The sequence below is a fragment of the Pseudorca crassidens genome, chromosome 5 (assembly GCF_039906515.1).
Source record: "Pseudorca crassidens isolate mPseCra1 chromosome 5, mPseCra1.hap1, whole genome shotgun sequence".
Lineage (NCBI taxonomy): Eukaryota > Metazoa > Chordata > Mammalia > Artiodactyla > Delphinidae > Pseudorca > Pseudorca crassidens.
Window position 1 is genome coordinate 23,119,352 of NC_090300.1, and position 16,816 is coordinate 23,136,167.

Consider the following 16,816-nt stretch of genomic DNA (forward strand, 5'->3'; position numbering starts at 1 on the left):
TGTGTGTGTGTGTGTGTGTATAACATCTTCTTTATCTATTCATCTGTTGAAGGACATTTAGATTGCTTCCTTATCTTGGCTATTATAAATAATGTTGCTATGAACTTTAGGGTCCATGTATATTTTCAAATTAGTATTTTCACTTTCTTTGGATATATATCCATGAGTGGAATTGCTGGATCATATGGTAGTTCTATTTTTAGCTTTTTGAGGAACCTCCATACTGTTTTCCATAATGGTTGTTCCAATTTACAAACAAAACCTAAAGTTAGGGCTTCCCTGGTGGCACGGTGGTTGAGAGTCCACCTGCCGATGCAGGGGACACGGGTTCGTGCCCTGGTCTGGGAGGATCCCACATGCTGTGGAGTGGCTGGGCCCGTGGGCCATGGCCACTGGGCCTGCGCGTCCGGAGCCTGTGCTCCGCAACGGGAGAGGCCACAACAGTGAGAGGCCCGCGTACCGCAAAAAAAAAAAAAAAAAATGCCTATGATATTCCTAGAACCATGACAAGTGTTGTGTGGAGATGAAAAGAAACCAGAGTTATCTTTCAGGGGATACATCTACATAAATGATAATATTATAAGGCGTCAAATTAAGTGGACTTTATGGTAACATTTCTATAATGATGATTATAGCTAACCTTTATTAAGTCCTTATGTGCCAGATGCTATGCTTAGTATTTTGCATGGCTTTCTCATTGAACCCATACAACTTTCCTATGAAAGAGGTACTATTTTATCACCATTTTATAGAGAAATAGAGGATTAACAAGGTAAAGAACTTTCCAACAAGCAGGAAGTGTTAAACGTAGGATTTGAACCTCTGGCTCTGACTCCAGAGCCCCTCACTCTTAGCCTCTTCAGAAAGTTGCTTCCCTTAAGAATGATCCTATTTGGGACTTCCCTGGTGGCGCAGTGGTTAAGAATCTGCCTGCTAATGCAGGGGACACAGGTTCAAACCCTGGTCCGGGAAGATCCCACATGCCGCGGAGCAACTAAGCCTGTGCACCACAACTACTGAGCCTGTGCTCTAGAGCCCACGAGGCACAGCTACTGAGCCCACGTGCCACAACTACTGAAACCTGCATGCCTAGAGCCTGCTCTCCACAACAAGAGAAGCCACCGCAACGAGAAGCCTGCACACTGCAACGAAGACCCAACACAGACAAATAAATAAATAATTAAATTTATTTTAAAAAAAAGATTTATCCTACTTGTACCACAGAACCTGCTACCATCAGCTGTCAACTCTAGCCACTCACTCCAAACCCATCACAGATGGACTCAAATAGTCTTCCCCTCCCCTTGAGGTTAAACTTAAGTACTCCAGCAATGATGCAGCTGCTGGTCTGTATTCCCTGGAACATCTAGGGACAGCAGAGCAGCCCCCTGGGGTTACTAACTGGGTCTTGGGACAAGCCAGCCAGTCACTTCCTATTCCCTAAGGCTGTGGTTTCCTTCGGTGCCAGGGCTCCAGGTACATATGGTACATTTACTAATACCTTGGACATTGTCAGTTCTTAGTTAAAATTGTTTCATATTGTTCTCCAAATTTTCTGACATCTTAGAAATGTATCTATGTCATGTATATCATTGTCACTTTAGATGCAAAATTAATTTCCCTAAATAGCAATGACTCAAGTGGGAGAAGGCTCAGCCTTCCCCCTACCTTCTAATATCTCCAGGGAGTCTTGAGAGCCTAAGTTTCTTCTAGCCATCTCCAACTCTCATTTCCTGTTTCTGCTCAGTTTTCTGGCTTCTCACCTCCTGTGGCTGGTATCTCCTCATGTCTCTGTGCAGCTCCAAATTAGAACACACCCCCATTTCTTAGGACTCACCTAACCAAGCGCAAAATCAAGGCCATTGTGGGTCATAGACTTCAAGTGAAATTTGGGGGGTAAATAAGAGGGTTTTTATTATTATTATTACACAGTGAAAGCATCACCATTTGTTGTTACCATTTGACATTAAATGCCCTTGTCTTTAATTATCCCTCCGCTATGCATGGCTGAGAACCTCTGGCTCTCCTGCTTTTTATTCTCACCCTCAAGACTTCTTTCTCTGTATTCTTCCTCTCCACATTCTCTTGGCTTCTCTCCTCTCCTCACATTATTCTAGACCCCATCTTGAGCTGCACTCTCCAACACATCCCCCATCCTCCAAATACCTCCCATATTATTATACAGAGAAATTCATCTCCCTCTTACTCTCTTTCTAATCTAACCTAGCCAGGCCCTGGGCTTTATTTATCAAAATCAAAGTAGCCCACAGATGAGATAGAAATTGGCCACTAAAGCCCTCAGCCCTCAGGCCCAACCCCAGAATGCAGAGGTAACTCCACTTCTTCCTGTAACCATGAGTTTTCCTGATAGCTACATCTAGAGAAATGATCATCATCATATCACCAACATCCCTAGTTAGAAATATTTCAGTTAAAACCTTTGGGATTTGTGAAACCGATGTTCTCTGAAATCTAGAGCATTCTGTGTGAGACGCTGACAAGGTACCTAACACCGATACGGACACAGGCATCCTGTTAGAGCGAGATGTTTTCCCTGTGGCCTGTCACTAAAAAGTTCCGGGACTTCCTTCTCCAAACTCTCAGTTGTATTCGGAGGAGAGGTGCAGTGATACCTAATGCATTCTAATCGTCATCTGATGAAGTACATAGAAATGAGGAGTTACAGCAAACAGTAAGGTGTGTAAATGACTGATACCTCTTATAAGCTATTTAATTGTGTTTTGTCTTTTTGTTGAGGATTCGGGAGAGTACCACTGATGTTTATGACCTTCCTCCTGGGATCTATCAAACTGTAAAAATGTATCCAAGAGATGTTGGAATCTGGTTATTTCATTGTCTTATCAGTGTTCACATTGGGGCTGGAATGGGAAGCACTTACACTGTAATCGAGTGAAAAGGTACGCCAAATTAATTAGAAGTGATGCTATTTAAATAAACCCAGTGTTTATATAAGGATATCTGATCCACTGGACATTTGCATGATGTGACACACCACTCATTCATTCAAAGACTACTGTTTTGACAGGACCAGGATAATCTAGCTTTATTTTCTTTACCAAATTTAGATAACTATATCTGATCTGATAAAAGATACTTTAGAATTAAATGTAATTTCTAGATTCCTACAATATATGCATGAGGATTTGAACAGATAATTCATAGAAGATGAAGTACAAATGACTATTGAACCTATAAAGATATCTAAACTTGCTCATAATCAAATCACTTAAAATTGCATTTAAACAACAGTAAGATACTTTTTGAATGAGAAAGCCATCAATTTGGCAAAGTTTTTTTTTTTTTTTTTTCCAGTGATAGTATCAATAACAGTGAGGTGAGAGGGTGCAATGCACATACTTTGGTGGAACTATATACTGTTTCCACAGCTCTGGAAAGAAACTAAATAACGATTCTAATAATTTTATTTTCACATTCAAGTGACATTTTATTTCCTCTCATTCCCATCTCCCCTTTCTCCAATAAATTTTATTAGCAACTTCAGTATGAAAATAGTGTCTTTGTTACTGAGATTTTCATCAGTTCCTTAGTTACTTAGACTGTTCATGAAGTCATTTTTATCCTTTTTTGACAGAATGATTCTAATATTTTGACTCAGTAATTTTTTTTTTTTTTCCTGTACGCGGGCCTCTCACTGCTGTGGCCTCTCCCATTGCAGAGCACGGGCTCCGGACACGCAGGCTCAGCGGCCATGGCTCACAGGCCCAGCCAGTCCGCGGCATGTGGGATCTTCCCGGACTGGGGCACGAACCCGCGTCCCCTGCATTGGCAGGCGGACTCTCAACCACTGTGCCACCAGGGAAGCCCTTGTGGTTTTTTTAATAGTGATATCTTGTAGGCAAAATAATAACCCCCAGAAAGATGTCCACAGCCTAATCCCTGGAACCTGTGAGTATATTATCTTAGATGGCAATGGTGAATTAAGGTTGCAGATGGAATTAAAGCAAGCTAATCAACTAACCTTGAGATAAGGAGATTTTCCAAGATTATCATGGTGGGTCCTTAATAGTAGAAGAGGAGGCAAAAGAGGTCAGAGTGATGCAATGTAAGAAAGACTCAACCTGCCATTGTTGGCTTTGAAGATGGGAGGGGGCCATTAACCAAGGATTGTGGGCAGCCTCTAGAAACTGGAACAGGCAGCAAATAGCTTCTCCCCTAGAACTTCCTAAAAGAAACAGTCCCACTGACACCTTGATTTTAGCCCAGTGACACACATGTCAGATTTCTGGCATACAGAACTGTAAGATAATAAATTTATGTTGTTTTAAGCCACTAAGTCTGTGGCCATTTGTGACAGCAGCAATAAAAAACTAAGGCATCTATCTAATTGGTTGCTGTGAGAATTAAAGGAGATAAAATTTATAAGGCTTTTACACAGTGCTGGCATACAGTAACCATCTAATAATTATGAATGACTATTATTATAGTTAACATTCATTTGTTCTTTCTATATTTATTAAGCTATGTGTCAAGCACTATGCTAAGTGCTTCGGATTCAATAGAAAACAAGGCATAGTTATTTGTCCCAAGGAGGCCCAGTCTGAGGAGAGAGTCACATAAATAGTTAATTCTGAAATGAAACATGTATTAATTATGTTTTTAATTTTCAATATTTGATGGTGCTTTGACATCTTTGGGGGACCGTACTAGCTGGGGAGAGACTGCCACTCCCAGAGCTAGTTAATTCCTAGAGATTATAAACGACTTGTTGGTGAGCCAGACTTTTATACACAAACCTGCCAATCCCAAGTCCATATTGCCAACAGCCTCCTTTATCTAGATTTCATACACCAAGCCAATGCTTCCCTTGCCCTAAATCAACCTGAGACAAGTACCAGACAAATACAGTCCCTATGCCTCTAGAACCTGCTGGAATTGTTCAAAGTAGCCAATCCTAAACCGTCCCTTGTGCCCTGCCTTGCCTTTTTCATAGAAACCGCAATGAATGCTGTGGCCTCCTATGCTTTCCCCTGGTTCCTGCTTCTGAAAAATTTTGGTGCCTCTTCGTGTGGCCGTGTGACACGTCTGCCTCTCATTTCTAGGGGAACTAACTGTGAGTCACAATGAACTTTTCTTTCAGTGGTGTTGGCCTCTTCGTGTCATCACTCAGTCACCTTTTATAAATTAAGACCAGGGCACAAATCAAAGTGCTAAGTTCTGCACTGAGTATATTAGCCCGGCATGGAATAGAAGCAAGAGGGAATCCGTCTGGAAAGACAAGGGAGGAAGACATTTCGAGAAAGTCACCAAGTGATGTTCTTGTAATCAAACCTTGTGAATGCTATTCTTTAATCTTTTGCAAAACTAATTCTAGTATTGTGGTTCTTTTTCATTGTTAATAACTCATATGCTTTGATTTCTACATCATTCAAGGGAAGCGAAAGAACAGGAATGAAGGAGTAATTGAAATCCTTATGCCATTAAAAAAAAATCCCCTTTCAATACCACTGTAGACATCAATACCATCAAGGCTTTTGCTAGATTAGAGTTTTGGCTTTCTCTCTTCCTCTGCCTTTGACTCCTTTACCTGACAGAAGGTGATGAGCAGGACCTTGACCCACTAATGGGCAGCCAAAGGGCATGGAGCGATCAAAGACCTACCTGCACGCTCATTCCCAGCACAGTCCTGAACTGATCAATAGTGGAGAAGGGGCTCAGCCAACTCGCACTGCACTAGGTCAGGTCAGGGACTCATTATCAAAGTTCTGTACGTGACCACAATCACTGATGAAATTCCAGAGTTACACAACTTCCTGTGAAAAAGATAGCTCCGTGGTGGTCTGACTGGTCACGGCCAGAACGACCTGCTCTTTTATAGTCAATGTCTCCTGCTGTCACAAAGTGAAGCACTGTTCTGGGTGGTTCCTTTCTGATGTCATGGAGTAGAGGTTTAGAGCCAGTTCTCATGGGTCAACAAGAAACAAATTAGAGAGTATAAGCAGGAATATTGGAGGTAATGAGAGACTGCATATTGCCAGAGAGAAATAAACCTGGAGCAATATTCTGTAAAGAAGACTGCTTCCTTGTTTTTATTCATTACCAGTCATTTAGAATCTCGATTGCTAAATGCAGAGACGACCCACCCAGTCCAGAAATCTTTAAGCCGACAAGAAAAGAAACTGTGGAAAATGGTTAAAACTTGTGATATGTGGGACTTCCCTGGCTGTCCAGTGGTTAGAACTCCACGCTTTCACTGCCGAGAGCCCGGGGTCAATCCCTGATCAGGGAACTGAGATCCCAAAAGCTGTGTGGTGCAGCCGAAAAAAAAAAAAAGTAACCAAAAAAACTTGTGACATGTAACTTTACTTGGGTTACTAAACAGTTAACTCGGGCATATAGTAATTATGTATAACAAGCTACAAAGTTATACCCTGGGGTTCTGAGGTGAAAACCTTCTGATAGACACAGCTAAGAGGAAGGGTGTTTGGTCTGGTCTAGATTCCTCTCTTCTCTTTCCCAAAATACTTTAAGTAAGCTGAGCCTCTCCCGGTGGCTGGATCCACCTTCTTGTCTCACCCCAGTCCATGCTGAGGGCAGAAATTCTCAAATGCAGCATTATTCTAAGTTCACTTTTAAGTATCAACTCTGGAATCACTGTAAGGAGGTTCTTAGTGTTCACTCTGTCCACGACTAGCTGCTTATTAACCTTCAGTGACATGTCCCTCTTATTGACAGAGTCCTGAGGCTCACAGCCCTCTCCCCACTTCCTGCCACAGAGCAGCTACGTGCCTTTTCATGGGAAGGTCAACTGTCTCAAAACAGGACAGAAATATGACTTCATGACTCTTCCTGTATTACACCATAAAATGTTTACTTGCACTGGTCAGGGATGTTACTGTTTATCCATTTCATTTCACCGCAAATGTGAGTGTTATAAGTATATATTCTGGAGCCATCAGCTCAGTAACTATCTGAGCATTTGTGTGTGGGGGTTAGAATTTTCTGGAAAATGTGACTTCGGGGATTGTTGCTGTGCTCTGGTCACTGTCCTTCCATCCCACAGGGCTGAGTTTGAACATGGAGTAGAAAATGAGTAAGAAGAAAATGCCTGGAGGGATCCCTGGTGGTGCAGGGGTTAAGAATCTGCCTGCCAATGCAGGGGACAGGGGTTCGAGCCTTGGTCTGGGAAGATGCCACATGCTGGGGAGCAACTAAGCCCGTGCGCCACAACTACTGAGCCTGCGCTCTAGAGCCTGCGTCCCACAACTACTAAAGCCCGCACACCTAGAACCCGTGCTCCGCAACAAGAGAAGCCACTGAGATGAGAAGCCTGCGCACCACAACGAAGAGTAGCCCCTGCTCGCTGCAGCTAGAGAAAGCCCATGCGCAGCAACGAAGACCCAACACAGCCAAAAATAAAAATAAATTAAATAAATAAATTTTAAAAAACATAAAAGAAAATGCCTGGAAACTTGCTGGCTGTTGGATGACAGAGGGAATGAAAAGTGTCCACGTGACTCAGAAGTTACCTTGAGACCAAAAAAGGAGGCAGACAGCTCCATATAACCAATGGATCCATTTATTACAGGATAATTTACTTGCTGAATAGGATTAGGTGGACAAGAATCCAGAGGCATCTGCAGCAGCTGCTCTCTGCACCGCCGAGGGGCCGTTGGGACAATTTTATAGTTAACTTATGGTATGGGGGTAGATGCTTGGAAACAGGAAGCACATTCCTAAGTCAAGATTTATGAATTAGTAACTAGTTTCATGGTTTGCCAGGAATATGTCAGTGAAGGTCTTCATTACTGGAGGCTAACAGAGCACAGAGGCCACCTGGACCTAACAGTCATTAACCAATATCTATTTACTACCAAGCCCTTGTTGAAAGAGAAGCGATTTCCCATGTACTACAGTCCTGAGTAGGGTCAGTGGAAGGACAGGAGGAACTGGATGAGCCCAAGATGGCATCAGTTACGACAACAGCCGTACACTCCACCCCCAACAACTTGATGGCTCCACAATCTTATCTGTCATTCTTCCCTGTAGACCCTAGGGCCAGACATCCAGGGTGGCTTGCATTCCAAACCCATAGCAACAAGGTGAGCAGCAGCAAGAACAAAGGATTCCCACTAAACATAAAAGAATACTAAGAACTACGCTTCCCCATTTACCTAGGAGAGAAGTAAGTCAGAGGTAGAAGCATCAGCAAAGGAAACCATTTGATTACTGACTGTTTTCACACAGGACAGTAAATCAGTTACGTTGGATTCCTATGCAGGCATATATGTACAGCATTCCTGTCCAATGAAGGTACAAGTTTTGGTAGCCTTCCAGAAGCCCCAGGTTAAGCTGTGCAGGTTTCTGGCACAGAACATGGGGCCCCAGTCTGAGGTCTGCTGAGGTCCAAAGCCACAGTAGCCCTCACAACTTTCCATTGCATAGCCTTGGGGCCAGTTGTCCCTCCCGACAGCTTTGAGAAAAATGCATATGTCTAGACCCCTGCCTGATAAACTCTGACAGACACCAAAGTTTGAAAGTCATTGCTTTAGCTTCACTCCAATTAAAGAAAATACACTTGCCAAAATGACTGCATTCTCTTTTCAGTATAGGATAGGACTGGCTTAAGATGGCAGAGTAGAAGGTTGTGCGCGCACTCCCTCTTGCAAGAGCACCAGAATCACGATTAACTGCTGAACAATCATTGTCAGGAAGACACTGGAACTCACCAAAAAAGATACCCCACATCAAAGACAAAGGAGAAGCCACAATGAGACGTCAGGAGGGTGTAATCACAATAAAATCAAATCCCATAACTGCTGTCTTCAGGTGGGAGACTCACAAACTGGAGAACAATTATACCACAGAAGTCCACCCATTGGAGTGAAGAGTCTGAGCCCCCCCATCAGGCTTTCCAACCTGGGGGTCCAATGATGGGAGGAGGAATTCCCAGAGAATCAGACTTTGAAAGTTAGTGGGATTTGATTGCAGGACGTTGACAGGACAGGGGGAAACAGAGACTCCACTCTTGGAGGGCACACACAAAGCAGTGTGCACATCAGGACCCGGGGGAAGGAGCAGTGACCCCATAGAAGACTGAACCAGACCTACCTGCAAGTGTTGGAGAGTCTCCTGCAGAGGTGGGGGTTGGCTGTGTCTCACTAAGGGGACCAGGACACTGGCAGCAGAAGTTTTGGGAAGTACTCCTTGGCGTGAGCCCTCCCAGAGTCTGCCATTAGCCCCAGGAAAGAGCCTGTAGGCTTCAGTGCTGGGTTGCCTCAGGCCAAACAACCAACAGGGAAGGAACTCAGCCCCACCCATTAGCAGACAAGCAGATTAAAGTTTTACTGGGCTCAATAACCCACAAGACCACATCAACACCCAGCTCTACACACCACAAGTCCCTTCCATCAGGAAGCTTGCACAAGCCTCTTAGATAGCCTCATCCACCAGAGAGCAGACAGCAGAACCAAGAGCTACAATCCTGCAGCCTGTGGAACAAAAACCACATTCACAGAAAGATAGACAAGATGAAAAGGCAGAGGACTATGTGCCAGATGAAGGAACAAGATAAAACCTCAGAAAAAAAATTAAATGAAGAGGGGATAGGCCACCTTCCAGAAAAAGAACTCAGAATAATGGTAGCGAAGATGATCCAGGACCTCGAAAAAAGAATGGAAGCAAAGATTGAGAAGATACAAGAAATGTTTAACAAAGACCTAGAAGAATTAAACAACAAACACCTAGAATAATTAAAGAACAAACAAACAGAGATGAAAAATAACTGAAATGAAAAATACACTAGAAGGAATCAATAGCAGAATAACTGAGGCAGAAGAACGGATAAGTGACCTGGAAGACAGAATGGTGGAATTCACTGCTGTGGACCAGAATAAAGAAAAAAGAAAGAAAAGAAATGAAGACAGCCTAAGAGACCTCTGGGACAACATTAAATACACCAACATTCACATTATAGGGGTCCAAGAAGGAGAAGAGAGAGAGAGAAAGGACCCAAGAAAATATTTGACGAGATTATAGTCAAAAACATTGCTATCATGGGAAAGGAAATAGCCACTCAAGTCCAGGAAATGCAGAGAATCCCAGGCAGGATAAACCCAAGGAGAAAAATGCTGAGAAACATAGTAATCAAATTGGAAAAAATTAAAGACAAAGAAAATTATTAAAAGCAACAAGGGAAAAATGACAAAAAAAATATACAAGGGAACTCCCATAAGGTTAACAACTGATTTCTCAGCAGAAATTCTACAAACCAGAAGGGAGTGACACGATATATTTAAAGTGTTGAAAGGCAAGAACCTACCACAAAGACTACTCTGCCCGGCAAGGATCTCATTCAGATTCAATGGAGAAATCAAAAACTTTACAGACAAGCAAAAACCAAGAATATTCAGCACCACCAAACCAGCTCTACAACAAATGCTAAAGGAACTTCTCTAAGTGGGAAACACAAGACAAGAAGAGGACCTACAAAAACAAACCCAAAACAATTAAGAAAATTGTAATCAGAACATACATAGAGATAATCACCTTAAATGTGAAGGGATTAAAGGCTCCAACCAAAAGACACAGGCTTGCTGAATGGGTACAAAAACAAGACCTATATATATGCTGTCTACAAGAGACCCACTTCAGAACTAGGGATACATACAGACTGAAAGTGAGGGGATGGAAAAAGATATTCCATGCAAATGGAAATCAAAAGAAAGCTGGAGTAACAATACTCATATGAGATAAAATAGACTTTGAAATAAAGAATGTTACAAGAGACAAGGAAGGACACAACATAATGATCAAGAGATTAATCCAAGAAGAAAATATAACAATTATAAATTTATATGCACCAAACACAGGAGCACCTCAGCACATAAGGCAAATGCTAATGGCTATAAAAGAGGAAATCGACAGTAACACAGTAATAGTGGGGGACTTTAACACCTCTCTTACACCAATGGACAAATCATCCAGACAGGAAATTAATAAGGAAACACAAGCCTTAAATGACACAATAGACCAGATAGATTTAATTGATATTTATAGGGCATCCATCCCAAAACAGCAGATTACACTTCCTTCTCAAGTGTGCATGGAACATTCTCCAGGATACATCACATCTTGGGCCACAAATCAAGCCTTGGTAAATTTAAGAAAATTGAAATCATATCAAGCATCTTTTCTGACCACAATGCTATGAGATTAGAAATCAATTACAGGGGAAAATATGTAAAAAACACAAACACATGGAAGCTAAACAATATCTTACTAAATAACCAAGAGATCACTGAAGAAATCAAAGAGGAAATAAAAAAATACATAGAGACAAATGACAATGAAAACACAATGATCCAAAACCTATTGGATGCAGCAAACACGTTCTAAGAGGGAAGTTAATAGCTATACAAGCCTACCTCAAGAAACAAGAAAAATCTCAAATAAACAATCTAACCTACACCTAAAGGAACTATAGAAAGAAAAAAAAACAAAACCCAAAGTTAGTAGAAGGAAAGAAATCATAAAGATCAGAGCAGAAATAAATTAAATAGAAACAGAGAAAACAATAGCACAGATCAATAAAACTAAAAGCTTGTTCTTTGAGAAGATAAAAAACATTGATAAACCTTTAGCCAGACTCATCAAGAAAAAGAGGGAGAGGACTCAAATCAATAAAATTAGAAATGAGAAAGGGCAAGTTACAACAGACACCGCAGAAATACAAAGCATCGTAGAGACTACTACAAGCAACTTTGGGTGAATAAAATGGACAACCTGGAAGAAATGGACAAATTCTTAGGAAGGTATAACCTTCCAAGACTGAACCAAGAAGAAATAGAAAATATGAACAGGCCAATCACAAGTAATGAAATTGAAAATGTGATTAAAAATCTTCCAACAAACAAAAGTTCAGGACCAGATGCCTTCACAGATTAATTCTATCAAACATTTAGAGAAGAGCTAACACCCATCCTTCTCAAACTCTTCCAAAAAATTGCAGAGGAAGGAATGCTCCCAAACTCATACTATGAGGCCACCATCACTGTGACACCAAAACCAGACAATGATGTCACAAAGAAAGAAAACTATAGGTCAATATCACTGATGAACATAGATGCAAAAGTCCTCAACAAAATACTAGCACACAGAATCTAACAACACACTAAAAGGATCACACACCATGATCAAGTGGGATTTTTCCCAGGGATGCAAGGATTCTTCAATACATGCAAACCAATCAATGTGATACACCATATTAACAAACTGAAGAAGAAAAACCATATGATCATATCAATAGATGCAGAAAAATCTTTTGACAATATTCAATACCCATTTATGACACCCATTTATGATAGAAACTCTCCAGAAATTGGGCATACCTCAACATAATAAAGCCCATATATAAAAAACCCACAGCAAACATCATTCTCAATGGTGAAAACTAAAAGCATTTCCTCTAAAGTAGGAACAAGACAATGATGTCCACTCTTGCCACTATTATTCAACATAGTTTTGGAAGTCCTAGCCACAGCAATCAGAGAAGAAAAAGAAATAAAAGTAATACAAATTGGAAAAGAAGAAGTAAAACTGTCACTGTTTGCAGATGACATGTTACTATACATAGAGAATCCTAAAGATGCCACCAGTAAACTACTAGAGCTAATCAATGAATTTGGTAAAGTTGCAGGATACAAAATTAATGCACAGAAATCTGTTGCATTCCCATACACCAACAATGAAAGATCAGAAAGTTAATTAAGGAAACAATCCCATTCACCATTGCAACAAAAAGAATAAAATACCTAGGCATAAACCTAGCTAAGGAGGTAAAAGAATTGTGCTCAGAAAACTATGACACTGATGAAAGAAATCAAAGATGACACAAACAGATGTAAAGATATACCATGTTCTTGGATTGGAAGAATCAACAGTGTGAAAATGACTATACTACTCAAAGCAATCTACAGAATCAATGCAATCCCTATCAAATTACCAATGGCATTTTTTATAGAACTAGAACAAAAAAACTTAAAATTTGTATGGAGACAAAAAAGACCCCAAATAGCCAAAGCAGTCTTGACGGAAAAAAACGGAGCTGGATGAATCAGACTCCCTGACTTCAGACTATACTACAAAGCTACAGTAATCAAGACAATATGGTACTGGCACAAAACTAGAAATATAGATCAATGGAACAGGATAGAAAGCCCAGAGATAAATTCATGCACCTATGGTCATCTAATCTATGAGGCAAAGATATACAATGGAGAAAAGACAGTCTCTTCAATAAGTGGTGCTGGGAAAACTGGACAGCTACATGGAAAAGAATGAAATTAGAACCCTCCCTAACACCATACACAAAAATAAACTCAAAATGGATTAAAGACCTAAGTGTAAGGTCAGACACTCTAAAACTCTTAGAGGAAAACATAGGCAGAACACTCTATGACATATATATATATAGCAGGACATATACCTTGGGGTAAGACAGTAAAAGTCCATTGCCTCCCTTCTCACGTGAAGGCTAACTGGTCCTGGTACCTCTTAACTAAGGGTATGCTGAAAAAGGCATTAGATAAATATAAGACTCTGTGGTTTGTCTTGAGAGAAAAGGAGATTGTATCCAAGAGTTGGGCTATGTTTGGAACTGCTGCATAGATACAGGGTGTTACCTTGTATAATTCTCTATAGTCTACTGTCATAAGCCAGGTGCTGTTTGGTTTTTTTCACCAGCAACATAGGGCTATAGAACAGGCTTTGTGCTGGTCTTATAACCCCTACTTTCTCTAATCCCATGATGGTAGCCTTTATTCCTTCCTGTCCCCCTGGTAGACGATATGGTTTTATTGCCACCATTCTCCCGGGGATGGGAAACTTTACAGGGTCCCATTTAGCATGACCCACAATTACAGGCTTGATCGCAGATTCTTTTTTTTTTTTTTTTCGGTACACGGACCTCTCACTGTTGTGGCCTCTCCCATTGCAGAGCACAGGCTCCGGATGCGCAGGCTCAGCAGCCATGGCTCATGGGCCCAGCCGCTCCGCGGCATGTGGGATCTTCCTGGACCAGGGCTCGAACCCGTGTCTCCTGCATCAGCAGACAGACTCTCAACCACTGCACCACCAGGGAAGCCCTTGATTGCAGATTCTTAAGCAGTACTTACTGGTGGTGGTTGTGAGGTCCAGGTCCTGTAGGACATCCACATCCAAAATATATCCAGGTATGGGTGAAATATAAACCAGATAAACACGGGGACTTAATCTTTCAATTTGTACATTCAAGCTCACATGTTTCACCTGCACCATTTGGCCTCCATATCCATCAATGGGTCATATTTCCCCTTGGAACTTGGATGGATTCCCACGGATCAGGGTGCACTGGGCACCAGTATCTACTAAATCCAGAGAAGTCATTTTATTGGTGCAGAAACAATAAATAGTTCAACATTGGGTCTCTGGTCACCCCTTATGACCATACCAAGGAGCAACCCTGGTATCTAGCCCTGATCCCTAGAACTGGGGGTATCTACCCCTGATCTTCATCTATCCACAGTGGTAGAGTGTGGGCTTGTGCCCCTTCCTCTTGCTGTCAGGGGAGTAAACTGGTTTTCTTTGGGTAATGCTTTCTATAAGGTTAAAAGGACCGAATTAGGTTGTTTATATTTATTCTCTTTAGGGGTCCTGGCTAATACAAGTTCTTGCCATAATTGCTGTGGGAAATTCTAGTTGGGTCCCTTTAATTTCTTCACTATTTGTGTTTTTTTTTTTTCTCTTTGGTGTTATCTACCCCTCTATTTCCCATGTGTCAGATCTTTTCAGTCTCACTTAAATCAGCTATCATGGCCACAGTCATCTGAATGGGTTGATTAACAATTGGGGCCAAAACTGAAACTAAGGTCCCTAACCAAGGTCACTAACCAAGTTCCTGGAGTAGTCTTCTGGATACGATCCTTCATACCTGCTGTAAATAACTCTTTATCAGGTCCTCAGAAATTAGGGACATTGATTGCATGCTTCATTCCTAATTCTCGTGCTATTTCTTGTAACTCTTCTATAGATGCCATCCTAGTGGTGGGGACGGCACATCTCACTCAAGTTGGCTAGGCGCCCTCGGCCACATAGAAACGTTGCCAGAGGCCAGGCTGCAGTATAACTAAGGCCATTTTAGACATTTCTGACCCATTTAACATGATGCCATCTCTCCCAGTATTCCATAAATGGGGCATCCAGGCTGCTATTCCTTCCCTACTCTTCTGGTTAAACCTGCTGGTTAATTCTATTAACTCAGCGGAGGAATATTCTGGCACTGTGGTTTTGGGGCCTGTAGGGATCTCCTCTCAATTATCTCCTGGTTCCCTAGTGGCCTGAATTTTAGTTTGGATCAGAGGTTGTGCTTCCTTTTCCTCCTCTATAATTACGTCTTCATCTTCTGACAAGTCATTATCCCAAGGATCACACCTCTTGAAGTCCCAGTTCTGTGAAATAACAGTCCTCACCTTTGAGTGGGGCAACCTATCACCCTGTATTTTAGCTATCTTACATGCCGTCACTACAATATGCTCTTCCTGTTGTATTTTCTTTGACATGAAGTTAGAAGTGGCAGAACATGCCCTCTGGACAGCCCTGTCTAACAACAAAATCTCTTTAGTCTTCTCTAGTTTCCTGCTGAGCTGTAATTCCTTTTCTGTGCTAATCCTTAGAGCATATAATGAAGACCATGCAACAGCTGAGATAGCTTGCTCACTCTTTTTTTTCCACTTTCACTTTCCTGCTGCTTCAGTCAATATATCTAGGAAGCCCTTTGGCATTTTCCAGGCATCCTGTACTCACACAGTGGCCCAAAGTATCCCACAAACCTAGCCAGGTCACCCCACATGGAAGAGGCTGGCCAGCCTGGGATTTCCCCCACCACAGCAGGCTTCCCCCAGCATGACCCCTTTACCCATTCCTGTGTCATTTTCTGTCTCCTGGCTGGCTCACCAATTGTTGGAGGATGGAGGGGATGGAAAGTGCCCACGAACTGAGAAGGTATCTTGACACCAGAAATCGAGGCAGGCAGCTCCATACAATCAATGGATTCATTTATTATAGAGTAAATTCCTCACAGGGTAGGATTGGCAGACAAGGATCCAGAAGCATTTGCAGCTGCTCTCCACACCACTCAGGGGCCATTGGGACAATTTTATAGTTAACCTAGGGTATGAGGGTAGTTGCTTGGAAACAGGAGGCACATTTCTACGTCAAGATTTATGAATGGGTAACTAATCTCACGGGCACTGGCAACATATCAGTGAAGGTCTTCAGGGCATAGGGGCCACCTGGATCTAAAGATCATTAAAAAATATCTATTGACTACAAAGCCCTCGATGATAGATAAGTGATTTCCCGCATAGTACAGCCCTGGGTAAGGTCAGTGGAAGAACAGGAACTGTGCAGTCCCAAGATGGCATCATTTACACCATCAGCCATACACTGGCTCATACAGGGGCTTCATGCCAATTAAAAAGTGCCCCCTCAAAAAAAAAAGTGCCCCCTCTACAAGAATAAACTACTAAAAGATGTTCTCTCTGTGTGGACTATTTGGAAAAAAGGAACCTTTCTGGGCACCAATTTTTAAAAGGAACAGCATCTTGCAAGACACAGGGTTTGGCCAGTGGAGTCTGGGCAAGATTTTAGTCCCACTCAGGTCCACTCAGTGGGCATGAGGGCACAATTGTTTAAGGTGCCTCAAGAAGGAGGTCTTGGGACATCCTGGGCATTGTGACTCAATTTTCTGCATCAAGATAATTAGTTAAGATTATTGTTAGCTGGTGAAAGGAGAGACTCC

At 41.9% G+C, this 16,816-nt stretch overlaps 1 long non-coding RNA gene across 2 annotated transcripts in view; it reads right to left on the reverse strand.

Annotated features, from left to right (window-relative positions):
• The window catches only part of LOC137224721 (uncharacterized), a 32,360-nt gene that overhangs the window by 11,988 nt on the left and 3,556 nt on the right, over positions 1–16,816 (reverse strand). The window contains exon 1 of one of the 2 annotated variants that reach the window (XR_010943471.1): positions 9,091–9,223. The exons of the other annotated variant lie outside the window; for it this stretch is intronic. This is a non-coding gene — a long non-coding RNA (uncharacterized lncRNA). Of the gene's footprint in view, positions 1–9,090; positions 9,224–16,816 lie in introns of those variants that run through there. 2 annotated transcript variants of the gene reach the window in all.